The sequence below is a fragment of the Leucoraja erinacea genome, chromosome 7 (genome assembly GCF_028641065.1).
Source record: "Leucoraja erinacea ecotype New England chromosome 7, Leri_hhj_1, whole genome shotgun sequence".
Lineage (NCBI taxonomy): Eukaryota > Metazoa > Chordata > Chondrichthyes > Rajiformes > Rajidae > Leucoraja > Leucoraja erinaceus.
Genome location: NC_073383.1, coordinates 72,445,456 through 72,466,757, shown reverse-complemented (window position 1 = coordinate 72,466,757; position 21,302 = coordinate 72,445,456).

The window sequence follows — 21,302 nt, the reverse complement described above, 5'->3', positions numbered from 1 at the left end:
ATCACTGCACTCATGGCAATCCCTCCGAGTCCCCACCATCGCAGGCAGCACGTCCATCTTGTTTTTCAGCGTCCTCACATTCCCCACTGTGATGGAAGACAAATAACTTTTATCTTCTTCCTCGTTTACTCCCGCAGTTGGGGCAATCGAAACATCCGCAGTCGGGGCGATCGAAGCTCCCGCAACGGGGCGGTTGTAGCTCCCGCAATCGGGGCGGTCGAAGCTCCTGCAGTTGGACAAATAACAAACAAAGGGACCCCGCCAGCACCACAATGTTAGGCCGCAGTGCAGACGGAGATACGAATGGAAAAAGTTGCATCTCCATTGGGGAAGAGATAAAAAATAGTTTCCCCCAAACCCCCCCCCCCACCCCCCAATAAGACAAAAACTAAAGATCCACTAATAAGACAAAAACTAAAGATCCATTTCATACAGTTAAATAAAACTGCATAAAATTGTAAAACAACAAACGGACGAGACAGGCTGGTGGCGAGGCTGCCACTTACGGTGCCACCCCATGGTCCAAGCTCTAGACTCTGGTTCCAGACTCTCCCATTACTGGAAACATCCTTTCCACGTCCACTCTAGCTAGATCTTTCATTATCTGTGGTGTTTCAATGAGAATCCCCCTCATCCTTCTAAACTCCAATGAGTACAGACCCACAGCCTCCTCTGGCAGAAGAAATTACTCTTCCTCTCAGATATAAAATATCGCTAATTCTAATTTCACTAACCTGCAAATGCTCACCGTTGCTCTGAATGTCAAAATTAAACTTCAGATGCAGGAAACACTGAATGACAATAGAAAATGCTGGAAACAGGTAGCGGAATGGGAAACATAGTCAATGTATAGGATCAAAAGATGGCGTGGCACAGAGGTGCATCTGATACATCATGTTGTTCGCATTCCCAACTGCAGTAAAAAAGCTGATGGCATGTTGGCCTTCATAACAAGAGGAGTTGAGTATAGGAGCAAAGAGGTCCTTCTGCAGTTGTACAGGGCCCTGGTGCAGTTTTGGTCTCCCAATTCGAGGAAGGACATTCTTGCTATTGAGGGAGTGCAGCGTAGGTTCACGAGGTTAATTCCCGGGATGGCGGGACTATCATATGTTGAAAGAATGGAATGACTGGGCTTGTATACACTGGAATTTAGAAGGATGAGAGGGTATCTTACTGAAACATATAAGATTATTAAGGGATTGGACACGCTAGAGGCAAGTAACATGTTCCCGATGTTGGGAGTGTCCAGAACCTGGGGCCACAGTTTAAGAATAAGGGATAGCCCATTTAGAACGGAGATGAGGAATAACTCAAAAGGCAGTGGAGACCAATTCTCTGGATGCTTTCAAGATAGAGTTAGATAGGGCTCTTAAAGATAGCAGAGTCAGGGATATGGGGAGGAGGCAGGAACGGGGTACTGATTGTGGATGATCAGCCATGATCTCAGTGAATGGCGGTGCTGGCTCGAAGGGCCGAAAGGCCTACTCCTGCATGTATTGTTTATTGTCCATTGTCTACTGTCAGGTTCCCAAAACAAAGACTCTCTTCTGAACTTCTGAACTTTCACAGCAGGAGATTTACCAGACGGTGAAAGGAAAAGATCAAAAAGGAGAAAGAGCAATCGTAATGAAATGACACATCGGATGTCACGTCCATTCATCACGGTTGCACAGAAGCCCAACAGAAACTCTAAAACACCCAGCGGGACAGGCAGCATCTCTGGAGAGAAGGTTTCAGGTTGAAACCCTTCTTCAGCCTCGACCCAAAACGTCACCAATTCCTTATCTCCAGAGATGCTGCCTGATCCGTTGAATGGCTCCAGCATTTTAGATTAGTTTAGTATAGAGATACAGCACGGAAACAGGCCTTTCGGCCCACCAAGTCCGCACATACCAGAGATCCCTGCGCATCAACACTATCCTAACACTAGGGACAATTTTACATTGATACCAAGCCAATTAACCTACAAACCCGTACGCGCTTGGAGTGTGGGAGGAAACCGAAGATCTAGCAGAAAATCCACGCAGTCACGGGTCAAGAACGTAAAACTCCGAACAGACAGCACCTGTAGTTAGGATCGTACCCGGGCCTCTGGCGTTGTAAGGCAGCAACTCTACCATTGCGCCCTTTTCGTGTCTACCAAAGACATCTTTACTGCTGTACTCAAGCCTTCTTGCTATAAAAGCAAATGCACCTTTCACTCTCCTATTTTTTTGTGTCTGAACATTACCATCATTGATTCATGCACGGTGACAACCTAATCAATCTCTTAACATTTAAAAAAATCCTACGGTTACCAAAGTGGATGACTTCAATTTTGTCCATGTTAAATTTTATATACCATGTTCTTCCCCATTATTTGAGCACTCTGTCTTTTCTGCGTTCTCTGTGCATCCTCTTCACAACTCACTATGTCATCCAACTTTGTTTCAATTCGTTTAGAATTTATTGTGTGCAGAGATACAGCGCAGAAACAGGCCCTTAGGCCCAATGAGTCCGTGCCGACCAGTGATCCCTGCACACTAACACTACCCTGCACATATTGGGAACAATTTACAATTTTACCAAGCCAGTTAGCCTACATACCTGTTTGTTTTTTGGGGTGTGGGAGCTCCTGGAGAAAATCCCCGCAGGAAGAACGTACAAATTCCGTACAGACAGCATCTGTAGTCAGGATCGAACCCGGGTCTTTGGAGCTGGTAGGCAGCAACTCTACCACTGCGCCACCATGCCGCTCATCTTTTCTGATTTTGATGTGCATCCTCTTCATAAACTCACTATGTGATCCAGATTTGTATGTATGCATGTTTGGATATATTACACTTGTTACCCACATCATTGAAACAGAATATGAACTTCTGGACTGATCCATGCTGCATGCCATTAATCACACCCTCTTGACATGAACATTTCTACCTGCTACATTCTGATCATTATCCAATCCGTAGCTAATGTTATATATTATCGCTAATAGATAGCCTTTATTGTCATTCAGACCAAAGTCTGAACTAAATTGCAGCAGTCATACATATAATACAATAAAAACAACAATAAACACATATTAACATCCACCACAGTGAGTCCACCCAGCATCTCCTCACTGTGATGGAGGCAAAAGTCTTAGGTCTGCAGTCTCTTCCCTCCTCTTCTCCCTCTGCGCTGAGGCGATACCCCCCGGGTGATGATAAAAACAGTCCCGCGGCTCAAACATCGCGGCCCGGGGTGGTTGAAGCTGCCGCCCTCCAGTCCTGCTGACGCAGCCGCTGGCCCGCGGCTGAACCCCGGGCTCAGGTCTTATGAATTACAATTTTAATAATCTCTTGCATGGAACCTTATTTTTGGCTTTCAAGGAACCATGTCCACTGGGCTCTCCCTATCTAATTCATTCATTACAACCTTAAAAAAACTCCACAAGTTTGTCAAATATTATTTCAAATATAACATTCCTTTCATAAATCTATGCTAACTCTGCCAATCCTATTATTATTATTAAGAAGGAACTGCAGATGGTGGTTTACACCGAGATAGACAGAAAATCGTCTTGGATTAATTCAGTGGCACAGGCAGCATCTTTGGAGAAAAGGAATAGGTGACATTTCAGGTCGAGACCCTTCATCAGTCTGAATGATCAGGAGTCTGATGTAGGATCTCATCCTGAAACGTCACCTATTCCTGCAGAGATGCTGCATGACCCGCTGAGTTACTTCAGCATTTTGTGTCTATCTATTATTATTATTATTATTATTATTATTATTATTATTATTAGGTTTTTTAATTAGTTAATTAGTTTGTGCCCTGTTGCCATTTCTTTAGTAAAAGACTGTAGCATTTTCTTTAACCCTATTTTTCTTTACAGTTGGTACAAATGGTAAAGAAAAATAGGGACAAAGAAAATGCTATGATCCAAACTGACTAATTTGTAGTTTCTCTAAGTTCATTCTCCATTATTTCTGTAATAATGATGCAGTAGCATATACTGACTGGTTGCATCGTGGCCTGGTTCGGCAACTTGAACGTCCAGGAGTGGAAAAGACTGCAAATAGTTGTGACCACTGCCCAGTCCATCACCGGCTCTGACCTCCCCGCCATCGAAGGGATCTATCAAAGTCGCTGCCTCGAAAAGGCAGCCAACATCATCAAAAACCCACACCATCCTGACCACACATTCATTTCACCATTGCCATCGGGGAGAAGGTACAGGAGCCTGAAAACTGTAACATCCAGGTTCAGGAACAGCTTCTTCCCTATAACCATCAGGCTATTAAACACGACAACAAATAAACTCTGAACTACAACAGACTATTATTATTATTGCACTATATTTGTTTATTTATTGAGTATGTGTGCATGTGTATATATACATACATAACTTTTTTTCTCCCATTATGTATTATGTTTCCATATTCTGTTGTGTTGCAGCAAGCAAGAATTTAATTGCCCTATCTGGGACATATGATAATAAAACACATTTGACTCTTGACTACATTTCCCTTCCTGGTCACATACCAATCAGTCTTGGAAATATATTGATGTTACTGCACCGTAATTAGGACAACATCTCTGAATTTCCTGCTGGACAGAATCATGTGAGTATATTCACTGGCAAAACTGCAGTGGCATAAGAATATGATTCATTACCACCTTCCCAAAGATAATTAAGCTTGGTTAATAAGTGTTGGCCTTGTCAGAAATCCCCATGTGCTATTAACAAACTAAAAAAAAAATCTTCATCAAAGATTCAGCATTTGTCCCAGATTATTTCCCATGAACCCATCATGTTTAGTTAACTTTATAGATACATTATAGAAACAGGTCCTCCGGTCCACCAAGACCATGCCGACTATTAATCACACTCGTTCTATATTATCCCACTTTTGCATCCATTCCCTGCATACTAGGAACAATTTACAGAAGGCCAGTTAACGTACAAACCCGCACGACTTTGGGGGGAAAGCGGAGCACCCTGAGGAAACACACACCATCACAGGGAGAACGTGCAAACTCCTCACAGATGGCAACCGAGGTCAGGATCGAACCAGGGTCTCGGGCACTTTAAGGTAGCCGCTCTACCAGCTGCGCCACTGTACAGCTATATGTTTGAAAATTTAGAGATACAGCACAGAAACAGGCCCTTTGGCCGACCGAGTACACATTGATCAGCGATCTCCACACATTAACATTATCCTACACACACTAGGGACAGGTTCGAATTTCACCAAAGCCAATTAATCTACAAACCTGCACATCTTGGGTGTGTGGGAGGAAACTGGAGTACCCGGAAAAAACCCACACAGGTCATGGGGAGAACGTACAAACTCCCTACAGACAAGCACCCGTAGTCAGGATCGAACCCGGGTCTCTGGCGCGGTAAGGCAGCAACTCTACTGCTGCACCACTGTGCTGCCCCGATGTGCAATAACCTTTCAAATATGTGTAATATGTGTGTCATGGCTTTTCAAAATAACTCATTATGGAACCCTGCATAGGTCCAGACCTAGGCTGCTCCCTAGTGCATGGGTCTAACATTGCATTGCACCCATTTCTCCCCTTGTATGGAATCCAAACCAGTTATTAAAAACAGCGACTGTGAGTGTTGTAAGAATAGTTGTAAGAATATTCCGAATAAATTATTTCTCTCTTTATTTTTCCATTTTTGTTTATTCTACTGCCATCTGTGAATTTTCCCTTTTGGTATTCCCTTTTGCTATATTTAAGAGGGAGTTAGATGTGGCCCTTGTGGCTAAGAGGATCAGGGGGTATGGAGAGAAGGCAGGTACGGGATACTGAGTTGGATGATCAGCCATGATCATATTGAATGGCGGTGCAGGTTCGAAGGGCCGAATGGCCTACTCCTGCACCTAATTTCTATGTTTCTATGTATTGGAGTTATATGTGTCCTCATTATGTGCAATGGTACGCCAGATCTGGACGTGACTGAAAATGAGCTGGATGCATTAGATACCACGTAGACATGTTGAACTTATCTTCAGGTTTCCCAGAATGTCATTCATCCCCAGATCTTCAAGTTAAAATTAGAATCCTTTATGAAGTACATGACTTCCATCTTTCCATTAATCATAACAAATATCGTCTGCTATTTTCAAGCTGTCCCTTATATTATTTTTGCCAGAGCATAATTGATGCCTTCCTATTTCCAATATACACTTCACCAGAAGAAGATAGACACAAAAATCTGGAGTAGCTCAGCGGGTCAGACATCATCGCTGGAAAAAAGGAATAGGTGATGTTTCAAGTTAAGACCCTTCTACAGACTAAGGGTCAGGGAAAAGGGAAATGAGAGACATAGACGGGGATGTAGAGAGTTATCAAATAAATGAATGAAAAATATGCAAAAAAGTACCAATGATCAAGGAAACAGGCCATTGTTAGCTGTGTGCTAGGTGAAAACGAGTCACAGACAATGAGACTTAACAAGACGACTTTGAAGCTGGGATGACTTGGCTGGGGGAGGGAGAGTAATCTGCTTGACTACTCAACCCAAAGGAGGTTCAGAGTGCACTCTGAGGCACTCTGAAGTCAATTTAATGCCTGTATCATAACAAAAAGGGATTATCTGGGAAAAGGTTATGATATAATAGTTGGTGTCCGATATTTGTGCAATCTCCATCAAGTGCAAAGTTGTTCTTTCCTGAATCAATTTATCTAAATAGGCACAAAAAGCTGGAGTAACTCAGCGGGTCAGACAGAATCTCTGGAGAAAAGGAATAGGAGATGCTTCGGGTCGAGGCCCTTCTTCAGAATGGGAGTCAGGGGAGAGGGGAACAAGCAAGTCGGGTGGAATCTCAAGGAGTAAACTGGGACTAATATCCAGACCTACCCAGAGTCTGAAGAAGAGTTTCGGCCCGAAACGTTGCCTATTATCCTTAGCTCCATAGATGCTGCTGCACACGCTGAGTTTCTCCAGCATTTTTGTGTACCTTCGATTTTCCAGCATCTGCAGTTCCTTCTTAAACACTATCCAGCTTCATAGTGGTTTAGTGACCTAGTTAAACTTATTGAAATTCCCACCATTTATTTTAATCTGGTAAACTCCCCCCCCCCCCCCACCGCCCCCTCACCTCCCACCCCTCTCCCTGCCCTCCAATTTACTTTTCCTAGTTATACAGCTTAGAACTGCATTTTCTCACTGTAAGTGCCAAAATCATGCTGTGAAATAATTTAAATGTGCTAAATTCAATCCAGAGGAAATTTGTGGTGTAGTAGACTATGTGAGGGGAACGCTCATGAAGGATTCATTTTGTCCATTGATTTTCATTTTGTTTTTCAGAATCATGGCAAGCCTGTATCTGAATCATCCAAAGAACTGCTGCAACACATTTAATCTGCTTTTGCACAATTATTGCCATTAAGTGAACTCGTCTAATCAGCATGCATCCCAAAAGTGTAATCCATCCAGTTATAGGATATTATTATCGCTGTGACTGTCCACTTAAAGATGACAACAAGTTATTTTTTTGTTTAGTTTATTTCATTGTCACGTGTACCGAGATACATGATAAGGGAATAACGTTTGGTGGAAGGTAAAGCCAGTAAAGTCTGATCAAGGATATTACGAGTGTCACCTAAGAGGTAGATCATAGTTTAGTTCTCTAGTTGTGGAAAAGTGATTCAGTTGCCTGATAACAGCTGGGAAGAAACTGTCCCCGAATCTGGAGATGCAGGTGTGCGTTTTCACACTTCTATACATTTTGCCCGATGGGAGAGGGGAGAAGAGGGAGTGGCCAGGGTGCGACTCATCCTTGATTATGTTGCTGGCCTTGCCGAGGCAACGTAAGGTGGAGATGGAGTCAATGGAAGGAAGGTTGGTTCGTGCAATGACCTGGCCTGCGTCCACAATTCGCTGCAATTTCTTACAGTCTTGGATTATTTACCCTGGAATGTTTTGAGAGATACTTATCCTTTACCTTGATTTTCAAAAGATGCTGTGGGAACTTGTGCCAACATGGACAGGACAAAGAGCTATGCTTTATAGTAGTTGACCCATCAATTAACATCCAACAACAAAATAGATCATATATTGTATATTTTTATAGTTTAGGTCTTGCAGACTTTAACAAAATATAACCATATAACCATGTAACAATTACAGCACGGAAACAGGCCATCTCGACCCTTCTAGTCCGTGCCGAACACGTATTTTCCCCTAGTCTCATATACCTGCGCTCAGACCATAACCCTCCATTCCTTTCCCATCCATATAACTATCCAATTTATTTTTAAATGATAAATTGGATAGTTATATGGACGGGAAAGGAATGGAGGGTTATGGTCTGAGCGCAGGTGTATGGGACTAGGGGAGAATACGTGTTCGGCACGGACTAGCAGGGTCGAAAATGAGTGGACCCTGGACATTGTGGCACAGTGGTAGAGTTGCTGCTTTACAAAACCAGAGCCCAGGGTCCGATCTGACTACGGGTGCTGTATGTACGCATTTTGCTCATTCTCTCTGTGACTGTGTGGCATTTCTCCAGGTCCCACATCCCAAAGACGTACAGGTTTGTAGATTAATTGTCTTCTGTAAAATTGTCTCTGCTATTGCTGGGATAAATAGTATTTGTTGATCACTCACTGATAACTCGCGCACAGGCTTTAGATATGAGCCAAGCTAAACTAAACTAAACTAAACTAAACTAAACTAAACTAAACACATTGATTAGGCTGGTTCCCATTTTGTTCCTTGAAAATAGAAGAGAGTTAGTTACAATAAGCTTTAGTTGGATGACAAGGCTGAGTTATGCAGGTAAGATGTTTCCACTTGGAGATTCAAAGTCTAGGGAGTTACTAATACAATGGAGAATTCAGAAGAAATATCTTCACACAAAGATTATTCAGAATAGCTGAGGTCATAAATAAATAATAATATGAGACTGAAATACAAAAAAAGGATGCCAATTGAAATACATGATGAGAGAGGTGGAGTACAAAAGTTGGCATGAAGCCAATAGGCTAAAACTCCTCTCATGATTTTGATTGATTATGGAAGGTAATGCGTGGAAACAAACCCTTCGGTCCACTGAAGCCACGCTGACCTTCGATCACCCGTTCACACTTGTTTTATGTTATCCCACTTTCTCATTGGCACCCGGCACATCAGGGATAACTTATGCAGGCCAATTAACCTAGGAACCAGCATGTATTAGGGATGTGGGAGGAATGTGCAAACTCCACAAAGGCAGCGCCCGAGGTCAACTTCGAACCTGGGTCTCTTGGCGCTGTGAATGCAGCTCTACCAGCTGCAGCACTGAATGGCACAGCAGTAGAGTTGTTGCCTTACGGAACCAGAGACCCGGGTCCGATCCTGACTACGGGTGCTGCCTGTATGGACTTTGCACGTTCTCCCCGTGACTTGCGTGGATTTTCTCCGAGATCTTCAGCTCAAAAGACGTACAGGTTGGTAGGTTAATTGGTATAAATGTAAACATTATTCCTTGTGTCAGATAGTGTTAATGTGCGGGGATAACTGGCCAGTGTGGACTCGGTGGGCCCAAGGCCTTGTTTCTGCATTGTATCTTTCCACTGGGAGATTTAAAGTCTAGTGGACGACATTGTCAGGAGCTCGCAGGTCACAGGTTGGTGACCTGTTTTCGGGAGCTCCCGCAACAACAGCTGCGTCCGCTGGACTGGAGGGCGGCGGCTTCAGCAGCTTCGACCACCCCGGGCCACGGAGCTTGAACCGGCCCATTGGCGGAGCTCGGTTGAACCGCGGGACTGACTTACCATCATCCAGCGGGTCACAACAACGGAAGCCTGGATCGCCTCAACGCAGAGGGAGAACAAGGAGGGAAGAGACAGAGACTTTAAGACTTTTGCCTCCATCACAGTGAGGAGGTGCCTGGTGAACTCACTGTGGTGGATGTTAATTTGTGTTTATTGTATGTTTTGTTATTTATTATTTAATGTATGACTGCAGGCAACAGAATTTCGTTCAGACCAAAAGGTCTGAATGACAATAAAGGAATCCAATCCAATCCAATCCAATCTCTAAACCAAAGTAAACACTGTGATGCCCTTGTCTTGAAGTAAAACTCATGCAATACAAAGGCTGTATGTAGTGTTTAGGTTTCAATCAGTACCTTGCTTAGCTCCATGTCACAAAGTCCAGCATTCTCCTTCCATGCCTGAGGTGTCAGCACAAGGTTTTAGCTGAAGACATGCTGAGGCAGTGTGACTTCATCAGAGACATAGCTGTTTGGATCGGAAATGAATCAAAGGCTGGCGCTGAACCAGAAAGTTAAGACTGTCATCATTCAGCAAGGAAAAGTTGTCTTCTCTATGAATCCCTGAGCATTAAAAAACAGATGATCTGATCTGTTATCTCGTTGCTCATTGTGGATTCTTGCTGGGTACAAATTGGCTGCCACCTTTACTAATTAGCGCTTTGAAGGCATGTCTTAGTTAACTGGGAATTGCTGTGATTGTGAAACACATTAGGTAATTAGAAATGCAATCCTTTCTTTCTACTGAGCCTTATTCTTTATACATTATACTGAGCCTCAAGTGTGATCTCACCCGCGATGCTGTCCAAATGAAAATTAAACAATTAACCATCTTATCAGGGCAGCACCATTTTGGGAGACACCGTGTATTGTTCTGCTGCTAAAAGTTAACTGTTCTTGTTGACACTGAGCAAAACTAATCAGAGATTATGCATAGGAAGGAACTGCATTTTCTGCCTTTCAAAATGCTGGAGAACTCAGCGGACCAGGCAGCATCTCTGGAGAAAAGGAATGGGTGAAGTTTCATGGTCGCGAACCGAACTGCAGATGCTGGTTTAAATCGAAGACAGACAAACAAAAACGCTTGAGTAACTCAGCGGTCAGACAGCATCTCTGGAGAGAAGGAATAGGTGACGTTTCTGGTCGAGACAAAACTTCAGGCTGAAGAAGGGTCGGAAGATGGGTCTGACCTAAAACGTCACCCATTCCTTCTCTCCAGAGATGCTGCCTGTCCCACTGAGTTATTCCAGCATTTATCTATCTATGACTCAGGAAGGATGGAGCCCATAATAACCATATAACCATATAACAATTACAGCACGGAAACAGGCCATCTCGGCCCTACAAGTCCGTGCCGAACAACTTTTTTCCCTTAGTCCCACCTGCCTGCACTCATACCATAACCCTCCATTCCCTTCTCATCCATATGCCTATCCAATTTATTTTTAAATGATACCAACGAACCTGCCTCCACCACTTCCACTGGAAGCTCATTCCACACCGCTACCACTCTCTAAGTAAAGAAGTCCCCCCTCATGTTACCCCTAAACTTCTGTCCCTTAATTCTGAAGTCATGTCCTCTTGTTTGAATCTTCTCTATTCTCAAAGGGAAAAGCTGATCCACATCAACTCTGTCTATCCCTCTCCTCATTTTAAAGACCTCTATCAAGTCCCCCCTTAACCTTCTGCGCTCCAGAGAATAAAGACCTAACTTATTCAACCTATCTCTGTAACTTAGTTGTTGAAACCCAGGCAACATTCTAATACATCTCCTCTGTACTCTCTCTATTTTGTTGACATCCTTCCTATAATTGGGCTACCAAAATTGTACACCATACTCCAGATTTGGTCTCACCAATGCCTTGTACAATTTTAACATTACATCCCAGCTTCTATACTCAATGCTCTGATTTATAAAGGCTAGCAAACCAAAAGCTTTCTTTACCACCCTATCTATATGAGATTCCACCTTCAAGGAACTATGCACGGTTATCCCCAGATCCCTCTGTTCAACTGTATTCTTCAATTCCCTACCATTTACCATGTACGTCCTATTTTGATTTGTCCTGCCAAGGTGTAGCACCTCACATTTATCAGCATTAAACTCCATCTGCCATCTTTCAGCCCATTTTTCCAAATGGCCTAAATCACTCTGTAGACTTTGGAAATCCTCTTCATTATCCACAACACCCCCTATCTTGGTATCATCTGCATACTTACTAATCCAATTTACCACACCTTCATCCAGATCATTGATGTACATGACAAACAACAAAGGACCTAAACACAGATCCCTGAGGCACCCCGCTAGTCACCTGCCTCCAACCCGACAAACAACCATCCACCATTACCCTCTGGCTTCTCCCATTCAGCCACTGTTGAATCCATCTTGCTACTCCTCCATTTATACCCAACAGTTGAACCTTCTTAACCAACCTTCCATGAGGAACCTTGTCAAAGGCCTTACTAAAGTCCATATAGACAACATCCACTGCTTTACCCTCGTCAATTTCCCTAGTAACCTCTTATAAAAATTCAAGAATATTAGTCAAACATGACCTTCCAGGCACAAATCCATGCTGACTGTTCCAAATCAGACCCTGTTTATCCAGATGCTTATATATATTATCTCTAATGGCCCATTGTTGTCTGGAGAAGAGGTGATAACGAAAGGATACAAACTTTTTATCAGCGGTGGAGCAGCGGCAGAGGACACCATGGCTACGCTTGGCCAGGCCAACCCTGCCATGCCGCTAGGACAGCAGGCGTTCATGGTCAGGTCAAGAACCCTGCACCTACAGCAACTGGGACTTGAAAATGGCGTCAAATGTGGCGACACTGTATACTGTTGCAGTGTAGTGCTTGTACACTTTACTATATCTGACATGCTAAGATGCTTATGTATACTGTGCTGAACTGTCTACAAAAAATATATCACAATAAAGTACCATTGAACCATTGAATCAGAGATTAATTGCAAATTTGATAAATGAGTACAAGCGCTAAGCCAGTTATTGGCCTAATATCTCGCGACTGTATAAATAAGAAATAACTGTCATGTGAATGAAGCATACCAGACGCAATGTGTAGGAAGGAATTGCAGATGCTGGTTTGTTTGTTGTAAGGGGTTTGTTGTATGGGGTTGGACAGGCTAGATGGAGGAAGATTGTTTCCGATGTTGGGAAAGTCCAGAACAAGGGGTCACAGTTTAAGGATAAGGGGGAAATCTTTTAGGACCGAGATGAGAAAAACAATTTTCACACAGAGAGTGGTGAATCTGTGGAATTCTCTGCCACAGAAGGTAGTTGAGGCCAGTTCATTGGCTATATTTAAGAGGGAGTTAGATGTGGCCCTTGTGGCTAAAGGGATCAGGAGGTATGGTGAGAAGGCAGGTACAGGATACTGAGTTGGATGATCAGCCATGATCATATTGAATGGCGGTGCAGGCTCGAAGGGCCGAATGGCCTACTCCTGCACCTATTTTCTGTGTTTCTATGTCTATGTTTCTATGTTTCAACCGAAGATAGACACAAAATGCTGGAGTATCTCAACGGACCAAGCTTCATCTCTGGAGAGAAGGATTGGCTGATGTTTCAGGTCTGGACCCTTCTCCTGGTGCAGCTGGGGAACTCCATGCTGTTCATTGACCCTTCAGAAGAAGGGTCCCGACCCGAAATGTCACCCATTCCTTCTCTCCAGAGATGTTGCCTGCCCCGCTGTCACTCCAGCACTTTGTGTCTCTCTTGAAACATGCCAGACACTTGCGTTTTAACATGAGGAAAATTAACATAGTGTCTCCGTTGAGTTCATTGACCCGTAGTCATTATTTCTCTCACATTAACTGAGACAAAATGAGTTATTTGGACTGACATGCGTTCACTCTTACCTGACAAACAAGATATGTTTAAATTATTTAGTGATGTCTATGTACTAATTTGTTTAGACGCATTATGCATTTTCTGCCATTCATTGAACTGATTAGCTCCAAAACTTTGCAATGCAGTTTTTGATGAAGTTCAATCCCTAAGTGCCATTGGCTATATTTTTTTTTTTGCAACCAAACAGTTACATTATTAATCATTGCAACCGTCGAGACGGATTTTAATTACCTCAGTCGCAGATTACTTCAGATGAATGTTGACCTGTAAGTCCTCCCTTCCCCTGAGATTATAAACAGGGAGACATATTTATATTGAGGACGCACATTACTGGCTGTGTTATAATTTAAACCCGAGGATTGATTTATTTTTTCCAACAATTAAGTATGGGACACAGACGTAGTTGGAGACAGGAGAAGCAGATTAGGTAGGAGTGATGAAGTGAGATCAGTGTGCTACAATCCCACAGGTTATAAAAAGAATTGAACAAACTCATAGATAAATTCAATGTCTTCTACACTCTAATTTAAAGTGAGAGAGAGTGTAAGTAAGTTTGGCACCAGCCCAACAAAGTTGTAGAAACAAGAATGCATCATGGAAATCTGAAATGAAAACAGAAAATATATGAAACAATCGACGGGTTATCGTCCGAAAGATACAGCATGGAAACAGGCCATTCGGCCCACCGAGTCCACCCTGCCCATCTATCACCCACTGACACTAATTTATGTCACTTTCGCCACTGTTGCATTCACCCCCTGCACATTTGGGGCTATTTACAGAGGCCAATTCAACCTAAAAATACCTGTAAATTGGGGCAATTTACGGAGTGCAATTGACCTTCAACCCCACCATGTTTTTGGGATGTGGGAAGAAACAAGAATACCCGATCATAGGGAGAACATGGAAATTAGGCACCTGAAATCAGGATCGAACCCAAGTCTCTGGTGCTGTCAGGCAGCGACTCCACCGCTGCACCACCATGTTGAGGTAGTATTTGTTGAAAAAGATCAGTTATGGTCTGTGATTATTCATCATGGTGTTTTTGCAACATGAATGGAACAATAAAATAATGTTCTCAGAAGACTCGATGAACTGCGGAAGCTGGAATCAGACAGGTTTCCTCATAACTACGGGTCCTGTCTCCATGGAGTATGTACAGTGCATTCAGAAAGCATCAATTACACATTACAGTATACATTACAGCCTTATTTAAAAATGAATTAAATTCATTTTTTTTAAATCAGCAATCTACAAACAATACCCCCAGAATGAAGAAACGAAAACAGGTGTTTAGAAATGTTCATACCCAGGAAGACTTGAGGCTGTAATTGCTGCCAAAGGTGCCTCAACAAAGTACAGAGTAACTGGTCTGATTAATCAGTTCATTTCAGTTCATTTCAGTTCAGTTCAGTTCAGTTCAGTTCAGTTCAGTTCAGTTCAGTTCAGTTCAGTTCAGTTTTTTATTTGTCATATGTAGGTTAACCCAGGGTCAAAGGTACAATGAAATGTTTTTGACAAGACAACGGGTCACGTCAGCAATTATATTACTTCTGCAAATGTGATATTTCAGTTATTTCTTTTTAATTACTTTGCAAAAATTTCTAAACACCTGGTTTCACTTTTTAATTATGGGGTATTGTGTGTAGATTGATGATGTAAAAAAAGTAAGGCTTTTAGAATACGGCTGAAACGTAACAAAATGTGGGAAAAGTGAAGGGGTCTGAATACTTTCTGAATACACTATACGTTCTCCCCGAGACCTGCGTGGGTTTTTTTCGGATGCTCCGGTTTCCTCCCACACTCCAAAGACGTGCAAGTTTGTGAGCTAATTGGTTTGTTAAAATTGTAAATTCCCCCTAGTGTGTGTCGGATAGTTTTCTGTTTCTGGAAGGGTCTGTTTCCGCACTCCATATCTCCAAATTAAACTAAGCTAAAACTAAATTAATATTTGCATGGAACACTTTGCTTTCTTTTAATTTGTGGAACATGGACATCACTGTTCAGGCTAGCATTTACAGTCCATCATTAATTGAGTTTAAACTGAGTAGCTTGATTGGCTAGTTAAAAGGCCATTCAGGAAATAGTCACATTAGTAGGTTTGAAATGACATAGTGACCAGACTCATCATAAATAGCGGATTTGCTACCCTGACAGACACAAGTAAATCAGTTGAGCTTTTGCAATAATCCAGTAGCATTATGGCCACTACCTACAGTATCCTTTAATTCTCAGATTTGTCACTAAACTGGGTTAAATCCCTGTGAGGATGGAAGATCATTGCATTTGTTAAATAACTAAGTTGCCACATCCCAGAGAGTGTAGGAATAATGCATGTTGGAGATGTATCACTGCATGGTTTGGGAACAGCTCCATCCAAGACCGCAAGGAATTGCAGAGTTGTGGACGTAGCCCAGACCATCGCTCAAACCAACCACCCTTCCATCAACTCCGTCTACACTTCATGCTGCTTCAGTAAATCCACCAGCATAATCAAGGACTAGTCTCACTCAGGTACAGAGTGGTCCTGACCTCAATAAACAACAGTCAATAGGTGTAGTAGTAGGCCATTTGGCCCTTTGAGCCAGCACCGCCATTCAAAGTGATCTTGGCTGATCATCCACAATCAGAACCCCGTTCCTGCCTTTTCCCCATATCCCCTGATTCCACTATCTTTAAGAGCCCTATCTAGCTCTCCCATGAAAGTATCCAAAGAACCGGCCTCCACTGCTCTTTCAGGCAGATAATTCCACACTCATAACTCTCTGTGTGAAAAAGTGTTTCCTCATCTCCGTTCTAAATGGCTTACCCCTTATTCTTAAACTGTGACCCCTGGTTCTGGACTCCTCCATCGGGAACATTTTTTCCTGCCTCTAGCGTGTCCAAACCCTTAATACTCTTATATGTTTCAATAAGATATCCTCTCATCCTTCTAAATTCCAGATTATACAAGCCCAGCCGCTCCATTCTCTCAGCAAATGACAGTCCCGCCATCCCGGGAATTAACCGTGAACCTACGCTGCGCTCCCTCAATAGCAAGAATGTCCTTCCTCGAATTTAGAGGAGTTAATGTTATCCGACTTTTTAAGAAAAACCGGGGGAGAGAAAACAGGGAATTATAGATGAATTAGCCTGATATCGGTGGTGGGGAAGATGCTGGAGTCAATTATAAAAGATGAGATAGCTGAACATTTGGATAGCAGTAACAGGATCGGTCCGAGTCAGCATGAATTTACGAAGGGGAAATCATGCTTGACTAATCTTATACTAGGTACTAGATATACTAGGAAAATGGATAAGGGAGAGCGAGTGGATGTAGTGTACCTGGACTTTCAGAAAGCATTTGATAAGGTCCCACATAGTAGATTAGTGGGCACATGGTAGAGGGGGTAGAGTGCTGACATGGATAGAGAAGTTGTTGGCAGACAGGAAACAAAGAGTAGGGATTTACGGGTCCCTTTCAGAATGGCAGGCAGTGACTAGTGGGGTACCGCAAGGCTCGGTGCTGGAACAGCAGCTATTTACAATATACACAATGATTAGGATGAAGGGATTTAAAGTAACATTAGCAAATTTGCAGATGACACAAAGCTGGGTGGCAGTGTGAACTGTGAGGAGGATGCTATGAGAATGTAGAGTGACTTGGACAGGTTGGGGGAGTGGGCAGATTCATGGCAGATGAAGTTTAATGCGGATAAATGTGAGGTTACCACTTTGGTAGCAGAAACAGGAAGGCAGATTACTATCTAAATGGCGTCGTTGGGAAAAGGGGAAGTACAACGGAATCTGAGGGTCCTTGTACATCAGTCTATGAAAGTAAGCATGCAGGTACAGCAGGCAGTGACGAAAGCGAATGGCATGTTGGCCTTTATAACAAGAGGAATCGAATATAGGAGCAAAGAGGTCCTTCTGCAGTTGTACAGAGCCCTAGTGAGACCACACCTGGAGTATTGTGTGCAGTTTTGCTCCCCTAATTTGAGGAAGGACATTCTTGCTATTGAGGGCGTGCAGTGTAGGTTTACAAGGTTAATTCCCGGGATGGTAGGATTGTCATATGCTGAGAGAATGGAGCAGCTGGGCTTGCACACTCTGGAGTTTAGAAGGATGTCATTGAAACATATAAGATTGTTAAGGGTTTGGACTCGCTAGAGGCAGGAAACATATTCCCGATGTTGGGGGGGTCCAGAACCAGGGGCCACAGTTTAAGAATAAGGTGCAAGCCATTTAGAACGGAGATGAGGAAACACTTTTTCTCACAGAGAGTGGTGAGTCTGTGGAATTCTCTGCCTCAGAGGGCAGTGGAGGCAGGTTCTCTGGATGCTTTCAAGAGAGAGCTAGATAGGGCTCTTAAAAATAGCGGAGTCAGGGGATATGGGGAGAAGGCAAGAACGGGGTACTGATTGGGGATGATCAGACATGATCACATTGAATGGCGGTGCTGGCTCGAAGAGCCGAATGGCCTACTCCTGCACCTATTGTCTATTGTCTATTGCTTTTTGTGTGAAGTTTGTATGTTCTCCCTGTGACCGTGTATGTTTTCTCCGAGTACTCTGGTTTCCTCCTACATTCAGGTTTGTAGGTTAATTGGCTGGTAAAATTTCCCCTAGTGTGTAGGATGAGACAATAGGATACCGTAGAACGAGTGTACGGGTGATTGATGGTCAGCATGGTTTCAGGGGGCCAAAGGGACTGTTTCCTGTACCTGTAAAATTAAAAATGAATTAAAAATAAATAGTTGTATAACCAAAGACCCTGTTACAAATACAAATATCCAGATTAACATGTGATATCCTGCAATCTAAAAGTAACTGGAATTGAAGTGGCTAAGTCTTTACTGGATAGTCTATATATAAAAGCAAAATTGTTTCTTTTTCTTCTATAAATTTCCACGATTCAACATTTGGTCTGCTTTCATTAAGAATAGTTAACACTGGAATATTTTGCTGATGCATTCAGGAGATGTATCCATTTATGGGGTAGCACTGTGGCACAGTGGTAGAGTTGCTGCTCCTGAGAACCAGGTTCAATCCTGACTACGGGAGCTGCCTGTACCGAATTTATACATTCTCCCCATGACCGCGTGGGTGATCCCGTTTCCCACAACATTCCAAAGACTCTTTGCAGATTAATTTGGCTTTGGTAAAAATTGTAAATTGCCCCTACTGTGAAGGATAGAGCTGGTACAGTGTGATCAATGATCGGCACGGACTCGGTGGTGCTGAATGGTCTGTTTCCGCACTACCACACTCTGTTTCCGCCCCTCCACACTAAACTAATGGAGATGGGTAGGAAGGAACTGCAGTTGCTAGTTTACACCAAAGTTAGACACAAAATGCTGGATTAACTCAGGACCCGCTGAGTTACCCCAGCATTTTGTTGTCTATCTAAATGAGATGGGTGTGGGAGTGGAACATATTGGCTGGGATTTTATTCCATGTGCCATCAGTTACTCCTCTGCTAATTTTTCCTCTGTTTTTAGAAAAAAACGAACATCAAGGATATCAACCTTATTTATCATAACCCAGAGCTTCAATTACATTTTCATGATGCACAAGCTGAGGAGGGAGAGAATTAAACAGCAGCACATGGCCAGATGCCTTGCGGCATTAAAGATCCAAATGTGACTTTTATAATAGTGGAAGCAATACCGCGCATCTTGCATTAGACTTCACATCAAGTGAAATCTGGTGAATCCCCCCCTATAGGCTTGTTCCATTATAGTTTGTGGGCTGTTGGTGGATCTCATTAAGATTTTCTCTCATTTCAAGACATTGGATGGTGGTGAGTAGAAAACAGGGAATTATATTGATCGGGTCATCCCTCCCTGTGTTTCTTTGGGAGCGTGCACCTTGCTTATCTGGTGATGACGTTTTCAGCAATTAACACAGAGGCAGCTGGTGACCTGTCCTCCACCTTATTCCGATACCCACCATTCTCATCCATCATCTTGTGGCCTAATTAAATATAATTGAGGACTAAAGAGCGGGAATGCCATCGCAGCCGGCGGGGGGAGAAAAAAGAAAGCTCCTAATGGGGTTCATTTGAGCTAATTATATTACATGGGTTTTGAGAGAGATCAGTTTGTAAATTGGATGTTAAATTGGGCTGAAAACATAGGTACTGGCAGCATAATTGCCAACTCATGCTGATGGTGAGCCAAATGACTGTGGTCCTAGGAGTCTGAGTTTGTTCATTACAGATAATGCAACAATTACTTGGTACATTTTTTTGAGGCTTGGGTTGCTGAAATTCGAGCTTTAATTTCTTTGCCAATTAAAGTCTAATCAACACACGTAGCAATCATTAGCAGAATTCTCAAGCTTATTTACTGGAGCGAGCTCAGATCAATGCATTTCAAATGGTGGTCCCTTAAAATCATGCAGTACTCTGGCTGCGGAACTGTGCATATTAATTGGCAGGCGTGCACATTTTCAGTTCCTTTGCCCATTCTCCTTAAATAGCTAAATCATCCAAAGCTTTTCCATTATTGATATTCAATCCTGTTTGCTAAGCGGTATTTTTTATCACACTCGTTAAACAAAGAGCGTCAGTCACAAGCATTTACGTCTCACGAAACTGCAGGAAGCAGATGGAAATCTGGGACCAAGATGCTAAATCCTGGATCCTTCTCCAGTGAAGAATAGTAGTGTGCGTGCGTGTGGCAGTGTGAAATTCTTCCCTTCTCTCCCGCCCCTGACTCTCACTTCCCTCCCTCTCCTCTCCCCCTCCCTCACCTCCTCTCTATGCCCCCTCTCACCTCCTCTCTCTCCCCCTCTTTCTCCCTACCTCTCACCCCCCTCCCCTGCTCTCTCCACCCTCCCCTCTCTCCTTTCTCCCCCTCCCTCTCTCTCTCTCTCTCTCTCTCTCTCTCTCTCCCCCTCGTCTCCACCTCTCCTCTCTGCCCCCCCTCTCCCCATCACCTCCTCTCTCTCTCTCTCTCTCTCCCTCTCTTTGTGTCACTCTCTCTCTCTCTCTTTCCATTGAAATATTCACCATTGCAAATTTCAGTAGATGCAGATCTTTGTTGAATATATCCAAGTTCTGCACTGCGATGATTATTATTATAGCAGCAGGAGGCTACTGCGCCAATAAGGAGTCTTCATTGATAATTGTTTGTTTCCACATTTCAAGCATGAAATGGGTATGGAGCAAATTTAGAGAAATATGTTGAAGTTTGGGTTTAGAGGTGTATGTTTAGTTTAGAGAGATACAGCATGGAAATACAGGACCTGCTGAGTTACTCCAGCTCTTTGTGTCCTTTTCTGTAAATCAGCATCTACAGTTCCTTGTTTCTACTTCACTTACTTTTGAATGAATCCATTTTATCCCAAAGGAGTTTGTTCAAAAGAGGTCTGACTAGTAAGGCCATAAGGTCATAAGGTCATAAGGGATAGAAGTAGAATTAGGCCATTTGGCCCATCAAGCCTGCTCCGCCATTCAATCATGGCTGATATAGAAATTGGCTCCTTCCAAACCCCATTCTCCTGCCTTCTCCCCATAACCCCTGACACCTGTACTAATCAAGAATCTATTTTTCTCTGCTTTAAAAATATATCCACTGACTTGGCCTCCACAGCCTTCTGTGACAACAAATTCCACAGATTCACCACCCTCTGACTAAAGAACCGGACATATTGAATGTCATAAGTTGCCTATTCTGCTCCACGGATGTGAACTGGTGATTCTA